This window comes from Triticum dicoccoides, chromosome 3B (genome assembly GCF_002162155.2).
Source record: "Triticum dicoccoides isolate Atlit2015 ecotype Zavitan chromosome 3B, WEW_v2.0, whole genome shotgun sequence".
NCBI classification, from domain to species: Eukaryota; Viridiplantae; Streptophyta; class Magnoliopsida; order Poales; family Poaceae; genus Triticum; species Triticum dicoccoides.
In genome coordinates, this window is record NC_041385.1 from 127,394,694 (window position 1) to 127,411,807 (window position 17,114).

Below are 17,114 nucleotides of genomic sequence, written 5' to 3' on the forward strand. Positions count from 1 at the left end.
CAAACTGAAATCTTTCATTGAAGCCATCGTCTTGAAGATCCGCTTCAGCACTAAGCAGGGTCAAACTCTTCCATGATCGCCGGCAAGTTTCATGAGCAACAAAGGCATTCTTGGTGGCAAGGTTGCGAATGCGATTGACATCCACCAAGAGGCTTTGCATCTGTCTCTTGAGCCAAAAGTGATGTTTATCCTGTTTCTGATGAAGGGCCACAAGAAGTTCTCGATCATTGAGAACGCGAGAATGCTTCCGTGGCCTTTGGGCAATGGTGCTTTCAGTGGCTTCAGTAGGTGCTCGATGAGGCAGACGAGTATTTCCAGCCAATGGATAGATTCATGTGGCTGCTTGAACACCTTCAGTGGGTTGAGTGAAGCTTTAGTGCTCGGCATTCTAAAGACAAAGAGGCTTCTTGGCAGGGTCAGGATATATAGCTTCAACTGACATATCAACCTCAGGTAGAAAAATCACATGATTGCGAGCAGAAGGTTGATAGTTGACAGTAGAGTGTCGCTTTATGAGGCGCATGACCCATGGAGCATAAAACTTCAGACCAAAGAGATCAGAGCTGGAGGCAGCAAGTTGTCTGATGAAGAAATCTTGTGCATTGAAGCTGGTGCCATTGAAAATGTAGAAGACCAAAGTCTTCATAGATCCTTCAAGATTTGCCGCTGATGAATGTCCTTTGATAGGCCATAGAGTCCGCCTGATGATGTGATATATGGTGCGTGGCAGATACTCAAGGTCTTCAATAAAGAACTCTGTTGGATATTCAGCATCACGGGGTAAAGGCTTCATCATGCTCAGCATCTGACTCATATTGGGTTCAGGCCTATGAAAGATGCTTTCCAGGGCATTGCGATGATGTTGACAGCCAGGTTCATAGAGTTCTCCGGGAGTGGACAGGCCTGTAAGCTCGATGATATCCATAGCTTTGGCTTCATGATGAACGTTTCCGGTCATCCACTCGAGAACCCAAGTCTTCATATCTCTGTTGTAGCCGCGAATGTGCAATGTGGCATAGAATTGAAGCAATAGTTCTTCATTCCAGTGTTCTTTATCTGTACTGAGCAGCCCAGCATCACGAAAGCAGTCAAGTGCTTCTTCTAAGCAGGGGAGTCCAGTAATGGCTGCAGTGTCGAGGCGCATATGAGGGAAGATGCGCCCTTGATCATACAGAACACAGGAGTAATAGCTTCACTGCTGATGACTCCAGAACTGATCTGATGCAATTCTTGGCTTCGTGTAGGGGTTCTTCGAGCTATCAAAGAATGTGTTGTGGCTCTTGAAGCCATTAGCATTGAAGGACCCTGGTGAGTTTGCAGTACCTGGAAACCTTGGCAGTCTTGGCTTGGGCTTCTGGACTTGAGGCCTATGCTCAACATGATAGTCAAATTGAGGACCAGAGATATTAGGCGGAGGGACCAGAACGGGCCATCTGACTGTTGTTAGCTCTCCGTGGTTATATGCCTGCTCAATTGTATAGGGCCTTGGTGGCGGAACAGGAGCAGTGGCAGCAACTGAGGCTTCAGGCTGCACAACAGGTGCTTCAGAAGGGGTAGCCTCACTAGCTTCAGGTGCAGTGGCCGCATTAGCTTCAGGCACACTGGTTGTTGCAAGCTCCACATTAGCTTCAGCCATGACAATGTCATTGGCTTCACTTGCGTTGGTTGTGGCAGCTTCAGGATTTTTAACCTCCATTTGAGGAGCTGGAGGGTCAGGCATTGACACGTTCACTTCATGAACTATTTCTTCAGGAATGGGGGGAGTAGAGACACGTTCTTCTTGATGTTCTTCATCGGCTGATGCAGCCGGATTTTCTTCAGCAGCAGGTGCTTCAGACGCAGAGACATTCACAGCAGGAGTGGCTTCTGAAAACACTTGACGTGCAACAGGTTGATGATGCACTTCTCCTTCTGGAACGCTCGGAATAGGAGCTTGAGGCCTTGGTCCTTTGCGAAGCCTTTGAAGTATTGGTGACGCTTTTGGAGATGGAGTGGGCAGGCCCTCATCCTCTTCAGCTTGTATGGATTTTATGACTTGTTGTTGTTGGGGAGTGTTGGGGGAGGCTTGTTCTTGCGGGCGATCAGCCCATGAATCATCCTGTGCAATTGGCGTCAAAGGACGACCAATGCTGATGAGTTCGCTGTTCGTACGAACAGGCGATGATACCACATTGTATTCGATCTGAGGAAGAACTTCATCATCTTCAACATTGTCATGATGACCAATGTCTTCAGCAGCGGTGGGTTTAGCTACTGGAATATCTTCAGCTTCAGGAGCCTCTGTGGAAGAAGGCTCATGAACAGTCATGTGAAGTTCTAGGGATGCAGATGCAGGATGAATCACTGAGATGGGTTCAACGAAAAGGGGCTCTGTGGGAGCAGCCCGATTCTTCTTGGTCTTGCGCTTCTTCTTGGAGGGAGCGGCATCAGAGGCTTCGGTATTCTTCCTCTTTCTGGCTTCAGCCTCTGCAGCCCTCGTCTTCTTCTGTTCTGAAGCGGTTGTGGTGACCTTTGGCTTCGAGCCAGTCATGCTACTTGGGAAGATAATGCGTGGAGCTTCTTGGCTTGAAGGCGCAGGCTGATCAGCAGGAAGCTTCTTCTTTTTCTTTGCTGGCATCCTGGGGTCAATGCCAGGACGGCCAAGTGACTTGCGCTTCTCAGCCTCATTGTAGGCAAGCACACACTTATCAGCCAAACTCTTCATGCGCTCACGAGAGCCTTGAGCTTCTTGGCGCTTCTTCAGAAAAGCTTCTTTAAGCTCATGCAGCATGACCTTAAAGTTTCGGACGTCTTGAACACTTAGCTTGGCCACATGCTTCTTGAATTGAGCCTTCTCATAATCAATCTTGTTCTTGAGCTCAACGATTCGCTGAGCGAGAGCCAGCTCAGAAGCAATGGCACCATTGAAAGAGACGCTGAGGCCAATTGGAAGTTGTAAATCTTCAAAGCTGACGTTTGGGGTGTCTAACCACTCATCAATGAAATTGTGGATGATGGCCACATCAAAGAGAGGCAAATTGCTGTAGATTTCTGCTTCTTCCTTGCTCTTTATCAGCTGCTCAAGAGCATCATCTGTAATATCTTCATCACTTGATAGATCAATGGGTTCTTCACGCAGAATAGCAGCAGGAGTCAGAGCTTGATCAGTATGCCTGACAAGTTGTCTTTTCTTCTCCGTCTTCTTGGAGATACGAGATTGATCTTCAGACTGCACACTGGCTTCAGGAGGTGCAGTGGCCAATGGCTTCACACGAGAAGCTTTTGGAGGTGCGGCTGATGATGTAACCTTAACCTTCTTTGGCTTCTTCGTCCTTGAAGTAGGAGCAGGGGCTTCATCAGAATCAGCATCATTGTTGGGATGATCCACTCTGGCACCATGAACGAAGACGTAGGAGATGAGACCATCAAGGTTTGCAAAGGGGCCAATTCTATTCTCTTCAGCTTCACGTGTCCCATCCTCACGGGGAGCAGAGGGACCAGGATTGAAGTCTAATCCCCACGACTTCTTGTTTTCCTTTGCTGAAGACATAGCAAACTGGAAGTTGCGCTTGAAAAGATTGTTGTCGCGACACTAGAGCAATGATGATGGGTCGGCTTGTTCAGGCTGTGGCCCACGGACCATGCAAGGATAGAATTCTTGCGCAATGGCTTCAGCTTTGTTCTTAGGGGGAAGGCTTCAGTATAGAATATCTCCCCAAGGACTCTTGATAGCATACTTCTCTGCATACTCCCGGGTGACGAACTTGTACTTATACCACTGTTCAGCCCAATAACGTCGAATCCATTGGATTCGAGTCTTGCGCTGATTGTAATCTTCTTCAGGATCTACTTTATACATTTCTGCCAGATCCTTAGGCAGATGCTTCGAAGTTCCCCCACGACACTGTTTGCCACCCTTCCTTGCTGATTTTTCTGCAGCCATGAACTTCAAGCTGAATGGCTTCAATACGTTCAGAGGCTTCAGAGATTTACGCTTGCTGGTCAAGCAGGAACTGGCTTCAGGAGAATTGATATGATGCTATAAGTATTCTGCAAACAAATGCAGACTATGGGAACCAAGGGATTCTCCCGCAGACATGTACCTGTGACAGCATGAGAGATGCGAGGGAAGGGGAAGAGGTCATATGCATTCTTAGAAGATTTTGAAGATAAATCAGTTTGAAGACATTGACCTCATGATGCGAAGACATTCACTTATATGTGGTGAGTTGGTTCCAGATTTGTACCAATCCGTGAATAAGTACAAGTGAGGAATCAAACTAGATAGGAAATCTAAGTGAATACACTAGGCATTATGAGATGCAGATATAATAGATCTAACATTGAGTAGGCAGAAACCACTTTCGGTAAGTAGGATGAATCTATGAAGATCAAAAAGGTGGTAAAAATAGAGTTATAATTACCGCACGACGAACTGCTAGATGGGAAGAATGAGAGACCGAGCAGTTCAGCCCACCGTGTCCTAACTTGGCGACGGAGGACACCTACGGCGACGGCGGAGAGGACGATGTCCGCGGCCAGCGTGAGGACGGCGTCGGAGAAGTCGTAGCAGCTAAGAGCTTCGTCGCCGGCGTCGTCGCGAGCTAGCGGTGGCGCTAGGGTTTTGATGGAGGTGGAGAGGTGGAAGAAGGATTTCTTTACCGCAGGGGACAAGTATTTATAAGTAGGTGAGAGACACAGCGCAATTACGCTGGTGCCCCTGGCGGTTCACATCTGAGGGGTATGTGGCAAGCATGCAACATATTTAGAGTTGTCCCACGTTCCCACGCCCGCCAAGTATGTCGGATGTTCGTTCTGGCTTCTCCGGATATCGACAATTTAGATGATTCATTTAGGTAGGACTTTATGTTTTGTCTCTGTGTCTTCTGCTGACAAGGATGCAGAGAAGACATTCGACAGTTTCAATAGAATGCATATGATTTGGACAGATAGAGTTTGAGATAGTAAGCATAGAGAGATTAGGGTCCGATCACATTCACTTAGTTCAAAAGATTCAACTTGAAGACATAGCTATAAGTGAATGCTGTAGAGGACAGAACGCTAGTGTGTGTGTGTGTATATATATATATATATATATATATATATATATATATATATATATATATATATATGCAATCAACTCATCATAGCGCAGAAAATCATGAAGATAAATAGAAACTGAAGACAAACCAAATGTGAAGTCTTTGAAAAATAACGCCTTGAGTGAAACACTTCAAACAGAGAAATTTGGTGGTGGCGCTACCCACCGTATAGGAAGTATTAGACCCAGACACGGCGCACAATTATCGTGGCGCTCCGAAGTCAAATTCCATGTTAATGTATTCACACTCAGAGTGTAAATCTTCATTGATTGAAGATATACATTACTTTGTGTGTTGCACATCTAAGTCATCAACATGCATAAGTGTTAGGATGTGTGCCTGATCACAGGACATTCGAGGATTCCAAGATATTTAGCTCACACTGTAACTTGCAAAACCTTTTCTCATCCAAGGGATTTGTGAAGATATCTGCCAGTTGCTCTTCAGTGTTGACGTGCATGATATCTATATCTTTCTTCATAACATGATCTCTGAGAAAGTGATGACGTATTTCAATGTGCTTTGTCTTTGAGTGCTGGACTGGATTGTTGGCAATCTTGATGGCACTTTCGTTGTCGCAGAAGAGAGGGACTTGCTTCAGATCGATGCCATAGTCCTTGAGAGTTTGCTTCATCCACAGAAGCTGAGCACAACAGGATCCAGCAGCAATGTATTCAGATTCAGCAGTTGAGAGTGATACACAGTTCTGCTTCTTTGAAGACCAATAGGCAAGTGATCGACCAAGAAAATGACATGTGCCTGATGTTGACTTGCGATCCACTTTGTCACCAGCATAATCAGCATCCGAGAATCCAACCAGATCAAACCTTGAGCCCTTTGGATACCATAATCCGAGTGTTGGGGTGTAAGCCAAATATCTAAGAATTCGCTTCACTGCTAAGTGATGCGATTCCTTTGGTGCCGCTTGGAATCGAGCACACATGCAAACACTAAGCATAATATCTGGCCTAGATGCACATAGTTAAAGTAAAGAACCAATCATGGAGCGTTATACCTTTTGATCGAACTCTTTACCATTTTCGTCGGGACCAAGATGATGTTTGGCTGGCATTGGCGTCGTGTAACCTTTGCAATCTTGCATGCCGAACTTCTTCAGGCAATCTTTGAGATATTTTTCTTGAGATATGAAGATGCCATTTCGTTGCTGACAAGTTTGAAGACCAAGGAAAAACTTCAGCTCTCCCATCATGGACATTTGATATTGCTCTTGCATCATGTACCCAAACTCATCACTGTACTTCTGGTTGGTGCAGCCGAAGATTATGTCATCCACATATATTTGGCACACAAACAGTTCACCATCATATGTCTTCGTGAAGAGTGTGGGATTGAGGGATCCAGGTTTGAAGCCTTTGCTCTTCAGGAAGTCTTTGATTGTATCATACCAGGCACGAGGAGCTTGTTTGAGGCCATACAGTGCTTTGTCGAGTTTGTACACCATATCAGGATGTTTTGGATCTTCAAAGCCAGGCGGTTGTGCAACATATACTTCTTCTTCAATCTTGCCATTGAGAAATGCACTCTTTTCATCCATTTGATATAGCAAGATGTTGTGATGATTTGCATAGGCTAGCAGTATGCGAATGGCTTCAAGCCTAGCAACAGGAGCAAATGTTTCATCGAAGTCAATTCCTTCAACTTGAGTATATCCTTGAGCCACAAGACGTGCTTTGTTTCTGACGACTTGACCATGCTCATCTTGCTTGTTTCGATATATCCATTTTGTTCCTATAATGTTATGCTTGCGAGGGTCAGGTCGCTTGACAAGTTCCCTAACATTATTCAGCTTGAACTGTAGAAGTTCTTCTTGCATGGCTTGAATCCATTCAGGTTCCATAAAAGCTTCAGCAACTTTCTTGGGTTCTGATATTGACACAAATGAAAAATGCCCACAGAAATTTGCTAGCTGTGTTGCTCTTGAGTGAGTAAGCGGACCCGGTGCATTGATGCTGTCAATTATCTTCTCAATTTGTACTTCATTTGCAACACGAGGATGAACTGGACGAAGACCTTGCTCATGCTGATCATTGTCATCATTGGAAGTATTGTCTTCGGTCTGAGCATTGTCTTCAGGTTGGTTTGGTGCAGAAATGATAAGTTCCTCTTCAGGCTGTGCTTTAGAGGGCATGATCTCACCAGTTCCCATCAACTTGATAGATTCACAGGAAGGAGCTTCATCAAGTGTACTTGGCAGAATTTCTCTTTGTGAACCATTGGTTTCATCAAATCGCACATCCACTGTTTCAACGATTTTGTAGTGGAAGAGGTTGAAGACTCTATAAGAGTGTGAATCCTTTCCATAGCCAAGCATGAAGCCTTCGTGAGATTTGGGTTCAAAGTTTGACTTGTGATGGGGATCCTTGATCCAACATCTAGCACCAAAGACTCTGAAGTAGCTGACATTTGGCTTCTTGCCAGTGAGGAGCTCATAGGATGTTTTGCCCAGAAGCTTATGGATGTAGACACGGTTGATGATGTGACAGGCTGTATCAATGGCTTCAGGCCAGAACTTTCTTGGTGTCTTGTACTCGTCAAGCATTGTTCGAGCCATCTCAATAAGGGTTCTGTTCTTGCGCTCTACAATGCCGTTTTTTGCTGAGGTGTGTATGGAGCAGAAAACTCATGAGTGATTCCCATTGTATCCAGATAAAGATCAAGCCTGGTGTTCTTGAATTCAGTGCCGTTATCACTTCTGATATGCTTGATCTTGACGCCATGGTTGTTCATTGCTCTATTGGCGAATCATCTGAAGACATCTTGTACTTCAGTCTTGTAGAGAATTATGTGCACCCATGTGTATCTTGAGTAGTCATCAACAATGACGAAGCCATAGAGACACGCCGTTGTTGTGAGGGTGGAGTAGTGGGTAGGTCCAAATAAGTCCATGTGTAGCAGCTCGAAGGGTTGAGATGTTGTCATGATTGTCTTCGGAGGATGCTTGGCCCTTGTCATCTTTCCAGCTTCGCAAGCACCACACAGATGATCTTTCTTGAACTTGACACCTTCGATGCCTATGACATGCTTCTTCTTGACGAGAGTGTGCAAGTTCCTCATGCCTGCATGCCCCAGCCTTCGATGCCATAGCCAGCATTCTGAAGCTTTAGCAAGAAGACATACGGCAAGTTTTGGACCTGCTGAGAAATCTACCATGTATAGATCACCTTTCCTATACCCTTCAAAGACTAGAGATTTGTCAGATTCCATTAGTACAAGGCAATGATATTTTCAAAATATCACAATCATGTTTAAGTCACAAAGCATTGACACAGACATTAAGTTGAATCCAAGGGATTCAACAAGCATCACTTTATCCATGTGTTGATCCTTTGAGATTGCAACTCTACCTAGACCCAATACTTTGCCTTTACCAGTGTCAGCTAATGTGATTTGACTCTTGTCGGATGGACGTAAGCTTGAGTCCATGAGAAGACTTTGATCACCAGTGCAGCCCTGTCAATAATCCATTCTGAAGCTTTTGGTGACATGCCCTAAAATGCAGTTAGGAGGATAGGCTTCACAAGGTATGTTGTGAAGCATAAGCAGTTGTTGCATACATGGATTACCACAGCATAGATGAAAGTTAGCACACAGTATGACAGGTAAGTGATTCATATGTGGAATACATAGTAAGTCATTTTATCATGCGTCCCTTTATGTTTTAGGTCCCCAGCAATTATATCGGACGCCATTGATTGCTGGCTGGAGACCACATTCTGCAAGAGAGAGTTAATTCTTCTTCACCACCCACATTTTCAGGGGTGGCTTAGAAGCAATGAGTCTAAGTGCAGCATCTGAGAATTTCGGCTTTGAAGCCCTAGCAAATAGCCTTGCAGGAGATGAATGATACTCATGTGAATAAGCAGAGAAGTTCTTAGTTCTATGAACATAGCGATTTGAAGATACACGCTCATATTCATGAGTCTGAGTATGATTTCCCTGCAAAACATTGGCGTTAAGGTGACTCAAGTGAGTCCTGTGTTCGTAAGTAGTCGTTGGACCATATGATCCCTTTGGTCTGGGGTTTGTCTTCTTCCTTGGTGGTGTCATGATGACATTCACTGGAAGATTCTCAAGGCAGCTTTTGGGAACCCATATCTTCTTCATAGGAGGTCCATTCCTGCAGTTAGTACCAATATACCTGGCAAACACTTCACCATTCTGATTTTTGAATAGTTTATAGTTTGCATCAAAGGATTCATCAATGATAATAGGATTAGCACAGGTAAATCCAGATAAAGTAGATGGATCCACTGAAGGTTCCTTTGCAGCAACCCATGTGGTTTTGGGATACTGCTCAGGCTTCCAGTAGGAACCATCAGCATTCATTTTCCTCTCGAACCCAACACCCTCTTTCCTAGGGTTTCGGTTCAGAATCTGCTTTTTGAGGACATCACAAAGTGTCTGATGCCCTTTCAGACTTTTATACATCCCTGTTTCAAGCAGTGTCTTCAACCTAGCATTTTCATCAGCAATAGTAGTGGTATCCTCAGAAGAGGGGTTAGTTACCACATCAGTAGTTGAAGACAGAGCAACAGTAGCAGGAGTGGAACATTCAGCAACAGAGGTAGCGTTATCACGCTCAATGCATTTTAAGCATGGTGGTTCAAATTCATCCTGAGCGGGACTGATCTGTTGAGCGCGAAATGACTCATTCTCTTTTTGAAGATCTTCATGAGTCACTTTCAGTTTCTCAAGCTCTTGCTTCCTTTGAAGATAATCATAGGAGAGCTTTTCATAAGTGGTTGAGAGCGTCTCATGAAGACTTTCAAGTTCTTGATACTTAGCATGAAGATTTTTTATGTCTTCAACTAAGGACTATGAACGTGTCATTTCCGCGTCCAACAGGTCATCGGTTTTGTCTAACAGTTTTTGAGTATGTTCCATAGCCCTTTGTTGTTCAGTAGCAATTTTAGCAAGTGTTTTGTAGCTGGGTTTAGATTCACAATCAGAGTCATCTTCACTTGATGTTTGAAAGTAAGCATCGCGCGATTTTACCTTGGCACCACGTGCCATGAAACAGTAGGTGGGAGCAAGATCGTCCTTGTCATCATCAGCGTTGGTGTGAGAGACATTGTCTTCAGTGTTGAAGATGGACTTTGCGACGTAGGCTGTGGCTAGAGCCAGACTTGCAACGCCAGAGTCGGACTCAGCTTCAGATTCCTCCTCTGCCTCCTCAGAAGCAGACTCCTCCTCTGAATCCATTTCCTTGCCAACGAAAGCACGAGCCTTGCCAGATGAGCTCTTCTTGTGAGATGAAGACCTTGATGAGGACTTGGAAGAAGACTTCGAAGATTTCTTCTTCTTCTTGTCATCGGAGTCATAATCCTTGCTCTTCCTCTTCTTCTTCTCGTTGTCCCATTGAGGACACTCAGAGATGTAGTGCCCAGGCTTCTTACACTTGTGACATGTTCTCTTCTTGTTGTCTTGAGTGGAAGCTTCATCATTTCTTGAACAGGATCGTGAAGACTTTCTGAAGCCCTTCTTCTTGGTGAATTTCTGGAACTTCTTCACAAGCATAGCAAGCTTCCTTCCAATGTCTTCAGGATCATCAAAGCCGCAGTCAGATTCTTCTTCCTAAGATGAGGAAACAACTTTTGCCTTCAAAGCACGAGTTCGGCCATAGTTGGGGCCATAGATATCTCTTTTTTCAGAAAGCTGGAACTCATGTGTGTTGAGCCTCTCAAGTATATCAGACGGATCGAGTGTCTTGAAGTCAGGACGTTCTTGTATCATGAGGGCAAGGGTGTCAAAGGAGGTGTCAAGTGATCTCAGCAGTGTCTTGACAATTTCATGCTTGGTGATCTCAGTGGCGCTGAGAGCCTTAAGCTCATTTGTGATGTCGGTGAGGCGATCAAACGTGAGCTAGACATTTTCATTGTCGTTTCTCTTGAAGCGATTGAAGAGATTGCGAAGAACACTGATCCTCTGGTCTCTCTGTGTAGAGACGCCTTCATTGACCTTGGACAGCCAGTCCCAGACTAGCTTTGACGTTTCCAGAGCACTCACACGGCCATACTGTCCTTTGGTAAGATGACCACAGATGATGTTCTTTGCAGTCGAGTCCAGTTGAATGAACTTCTTGACATCAATAGGGGTGACACCTTCACCAGTTTTGGGAACGCCATTCTTGATGACATACCAGAGGTCGACATCAATGGCTTCAAGATGCATGCGCATCTTATTCCTCCAGTAGGGATATTCTGTTCCATCGAACACGGGGCAAGCAGCGGAGACTTTGATTCCTGCAGTCGACATAGCTAAACTCCAGGTGGTTAAACCGAATCACACAGAACAAGGGAGTACCTTGCTCTGATACCAATTGAAAGTGCTAGTTATCGACTAGAGGGGGGGTGAATAGGCGATTTTTATGAAAGTCTTCAAAACATGGAAGTTTCGAAGACAAACAATAGAAACAACCTAATTGATATGCAGCGGAAGATAAACTACAACAAGCAAGCCATAATCAAGTATGCAATAGCATTAACGTTCGAAGATTAATAGCAGCTAGGTAGTAGGATCAGGATGGAAGATAGTATGAAGCCAATCAACAATATTAGTCAAGCAATGAAGTTAATCAGATAAGATAGATAAGCAATGACTTCACGAAGACAAACTCAAGGTAAAGGAGGGAAGAGATAGAACCAGTTGCTTGTTGAAGACACAGGATTTGTTGGACCAGTTCCAGTTGCTGTGACAACTGTACGTTTGGTTAGGGAGGCTAAGATTCAACTCAGAAGACCGTGTCTTCACCTTATTCCCCTTGAGCTAAGGTCACTTAGTCCTCGCCCAATCACTCTGGTAAGTCTTCAAGGTAGACTTCCAAACCTTCACAGACTTCGTTCACCCCGCAATCCACAATGACTCTTGGATTCTCAGAACGCAACGCCTAACCGGCTGGAGGATACACAGTCCTCAAGTGTAATAAGTCTTCAGGTCACACAGACAGAAAGACTTCAGTGATGCCTAACACTCTTTGGCTCTGGGTGTTTGGGCTTTGTCCTCGCAAGGATTTCTCTCTCTCAAATGCTTCGAGGTGGGTTGCTCTCAAACGACAAAAGCCGTATACTAACTCTGAGCAGCCACCAATTTATGGTGTAGGGGGTGGGCTATTTATAGCCACTAGGCAACCCGACCTGATTTGTCCGAAATGACCCTGGGTCACTAAGGAACTGACACGTGTTCCAACGGTCAGATTTCAAACACACACGGCAACTTTACTTGGGCTACAACCAAAGCTGACTCATCCAACTCTGGATAAGATTTGCTGTCATTGTCTTCGCTCAAAGACATAGGATTTGGGTTGAGCATCACTTCACTCACTCTGACTTAGTTCACTTGGACCCCACTTAACAGTACGGTGGTCCCTATGACTCAACAAAGAAGGAAAGGAAACAACGAAACCACACAGTCTTCGTGCTCCATAGTCTTCACGCAATGTCTTCTCATGTCATAGTCTTCAATATGAATATCTTCTCATACCACCATTGTCGTCAATGTCTTCATACATTTTTAGGGGTCATCTCCGGTAGGTAAACCGAATCAATGAGGGACACTACCTGCGTTATCCTGCAATTCTCACAAACGCATTAGTCCCTCAACCAACTTTGTCGTCAATACTCCAAAACCAACTAGGGGTGGCACTAGATGCACTTACATGACAGATAGAGTTTGAGATAGTAAGCATAGAGATATTAGGGTCCGATCACATTCACTTAGTTCAAAAGATTCAACAATGAAGACATAGCTATAAGTGAATGCTGTAGAGGACAGAATACTAGTATATATATATATATATATATATATATATATATATATATATATATATATATATATATATATGAGAAAGCAATCAACTCAACATTGTGAAGTAAATCATGAAGATAAGTTGAAAGTTGAAGACAAATCAATATGCGAAGATTTTCAACAATAACGCCATGAGTGAAACACTTCAAACCAAGAAATTGGTGGTGGCGTTACCCACCGTATAGGAAGTATTAGACCTAGACACGGCGCACAATTATCGTGGCGCTCCGAAGTCAAATTCCACGTTAATGTATTCACACTCAGAATGTAAGTCTTCATTGATTGAAGATATACTTTACTTCGTGTGTTGTACATCTAAGTCATCAACATGCACAAGTGTTAGGATGTGTGCCTGATCACAGGACATTTGAGGATTCCAAGATATTTAGCTCACACAGTAACTTGCAAAACCTTTTCTCATCCAGGGGCTTTGTGAAGATATCTGCCAGTTGCTCTTCAGTGTTGACATGAATGATGTCAATATCTTTCTTCATGACATGATCTCTGAGAAAGTGATGACGAATTTCAATGTGCTTTGTCTTCGAGTGCTGAACTGGATTGTTGGCAATCTTGATGGCGCTTTCGTTGTCGCAGAAGAGAGGTACTTGTTTCAGATTGACGCCATAGTCCTTGAGAGTTTGCTTCATCCACAAAAGCTGAGCACAACAAGATCCAGCAGCAATGTATTCAGATTCAGCAGTTGAGAGTGATACACAATTTTGCTTCTTTGAAGACCAACAGACAAGTGATCGTCCCAGAAAGTGACATGTTCCTGATGTTGACTTGTGATCCACCTTGTCACCAGCATAATCAGCATCCGAGAATCCAACCAGATCAAACCTTGAGCCCTTTGGATACCATAATCCGAGTGTTGGGGTGTAAGCCAAATACCTAAGAATTCGCTTCACAGCTAAGTGATGTGATTCCTTTGGTGCCGCTAGGAATCGAGCACACATGCAAACACTAAGCATAATATCTGTCCTAGATGCACATAGGTAAAGTAAAGAACCAATCATGGAGCGGTATACCTGTTGATCGAACTCTTTACCATTGTCGTCGGGACCAAGATGATGTTTGGCTGGCATTGGCGTCGTGTAACCTTTGCAATCTTGCATGCTGAACTTCTTCAGACAGTCTTTGAGATATTTTTCTTGAGATATGAAGATGCCATTTCTTTGCTGACGAATTTGAAGACCAAGGAAGAACTTCAGCTCACCCATCATGGACATCTGATATTGCTCTTGCATCATGTATCCAAACTCATCACTATACTTTTGATTGGTGCAGCCAAAGATTATGTCATCCACATATATTTGGCATACAAACAGTTCACCATCATATGTCTTCGTGAAGAGTGTGGGATCGAGGGATCCTGGTTTGAAGCCTTTGCTCTTCAGGAAGTCTTTGATTGTATCATACCAAGCGCGAGGAGCTTGTTTGAGGCCATGCAGTGCTTTGTTTAGTTTGTACACCATATCAGGATGTTTTGGATCTTCAAAGCCAGGTGGTTGAGCAACATACACTTCTTCAATCTTGCCATTGAGGAAAGCACTTTTCACATCCATTTGATATAGCAAGATGTTGTGGTGATTAGCATAGGCTAGCAGCATTGAATATCTTCAAGCCTAGCCACAGGAGCAAATGTTTCATCGAAGTCAATTCCTTCAACTTGAGTATATCCTTGTGCCACTAGACGTGCTTTGTTTCTAACGACTTGACCATGCTCATCTTGGTTGTTCCGATATGTCCATTTAGTGCCAATAATGTTATGCTTGCGAGGGTCAGGGCGCTTGACAAGTTCCCAAACATTATTCAGCTTGAATTGTTGAAGTTCTTCTTGCATGGCTTGAATCCATTCAGGTTCCATAAAGGCTTCAGCAACTTTCTTGGGTTCAGATATTGATACAAATGAAAAATGCCCACAGAAATTTGCTAGATGTGTCGCCCTTGAGCGAGTAAGTGGACCAGGTGCGTTGATGCTATCAATTATCTTCTCAATTTGTACTTCATTTGCAACACGAGGATGAACTAGATGAAGACCTTGCTCATGCTGATCGTTGTCATGATTGGAAGTATTGTCTTCGGTCTGAGCATTGTCTTCAGGTTGGTTTGGTGCAGAATTTCTCTTTGTGAACCATTGGTTTCATCAAATCGCACATCCACTGTTTCAACGATTTTGTAGTGGAAGAGGTTGAAGACTCTATAAGAGTGTGAATCCTTTCCATAGCCAAGCATGAAGCCTTCGTGAGATTTGGGTTCAAATTTTGACTTGTGATGGGGATCCTTGATCCAACATCTAGCACCAAAGACTCTGAAGTAGCTGACATTTGGCTTCTTGCCAGTGAGGAGCTCATAGGATGTTTTGCCCATAAGCTTATGGATGTAGACACGATTGATGATGTGACAGGCTGTATCAATGGCTTCAGGCCAGAACTTTCTTGGTGTCTTGTACTCATCAAGCATTGTTCGAGCCATCTCAATGAGGGTTCTGTTCTTGCGCTCTACAATGCCATTTTGCTGAGGTGTGTATGGGGCAGAGAATTCATGAGTGATTCCCATTGTATCCAGATAAAGATCAAGCCCGGTGTTCTTGAATTCAGTGCCGTTATCACTTATGATATGCTTGATCTTGACGCCATAATTGTTCATTGCTCGATTGGAGAATCGTCTGAAGACATCTTGTACTTCAGTCTTGTAGAGAATTATGTGCACCCATGTATATCTTGCGTAGTCATCAGCAATGACGAAGCCATAGAGACACGCCGTTGTTGTGAGGGTAGAGTAGTGAGTAGGGCCAAATAAGTCCATGTGCAACAGCTCGAAGGGTTGAGATGTCGTCATGATTGTCTTTGAGGGGTGCTTGGCCCTAGTCATCTTCCCAGCTTTGCAAGCACCACACAAATGATCTTTCTTGAACTTGACACCTTCAATGCCTATGGCATGCTTCTTCTTGACGAGAGTGTGTAAGTTCCTCATGCCAGCATGTCCCAGCCTCCGATGCCAGAGCCAGCATTCTGAAGCTTTTGCAAGAAGACATATGGCAAGTTGTGGACCTGTTGAGAAATCTACCATGTATAGATCACCTTTCCTATACCCTTCGAAGACTAGAGATTTGTCATATTCCATTAGTACAAGGCAACGATATTTTCCGAATATCACAATCATGTTTAAGTCACAAAGCATTGAGACAGACATTAAGTTTAATCCAAGGGATTCAACAAACATCACTTTATCCATGTGTTGATCCTTTGAGATTGCAAGTCTACCTAGACCCAATACCTTGCCTTTACCAGTGTCAGAAAATGTGATTTGACTCTTGTCAGATGGACGTAAGGTTGAGTCCATGAGAAGACTTCGATCACCAGTCATATGATTAGTGCATCCGCTGTCCATAATCCATTCTGAAGCACGAGGTGTCATACCCTACAGTGTAGTTAGGAGGATAGGCTTCACAAAGTATGTTGTGAAACATAAGCATTTGATGTACACATGGATTATCACAACTCTTAGCATAAGTTTAGAACTCATAGTATGACTGGTAAGCGATTCACATGTAAAATATATGGTAAGATCATTTTATCATGCGTCCCTTATAGTGTTTTAGGTCCCCAGCAATAACATCGGACGCCTTTGATTGCTGGCTGGAGACCATGTTCTGCAAAAGAGAGTTAGTTCTTCTTCACCACCCACATCTTTAGGGGTGGCTTAGAAGCAATGAGTCTAAGTGCAGCATCTGAGAATTTCGGCTTTGGAGCCCTAGCAAATAGCCTTGCAGGAGATGAATGATACTCAATAAGCAGAAAAGTTCTTAGTCCTATGAACATAGCGGTTTGAAGACACGCGCTCATATTCATAAGTTTGAGTACGATTTCCCTGCAAAACATTGGCGTTAGGGTGACTCAGGTGAGTCATGTTTCCGTATGGAGCCGTTGGACCATGTGACGCCTTTGGTCTGGGGTTTGTCTTCTTCCCTGGTGGTGTCGTGACAACATTCACAGGAAGATTCTCAAGATAGCTTTTGGGAACCCAGATCTTCTTCATTGGCGGTCCATTCCTGCAGTTAGTACCAATATACCTGGCAAACCCTTCACCATTCTGATTTTTGAACAGTTTATAGTTTGCATCAAAGGATTCATCAATGATAATAGGATTAGCACAGGTAAAGCCAGATAAGGTGGATGGATCCACTGAAGGTTCCTTTGCAGCAAC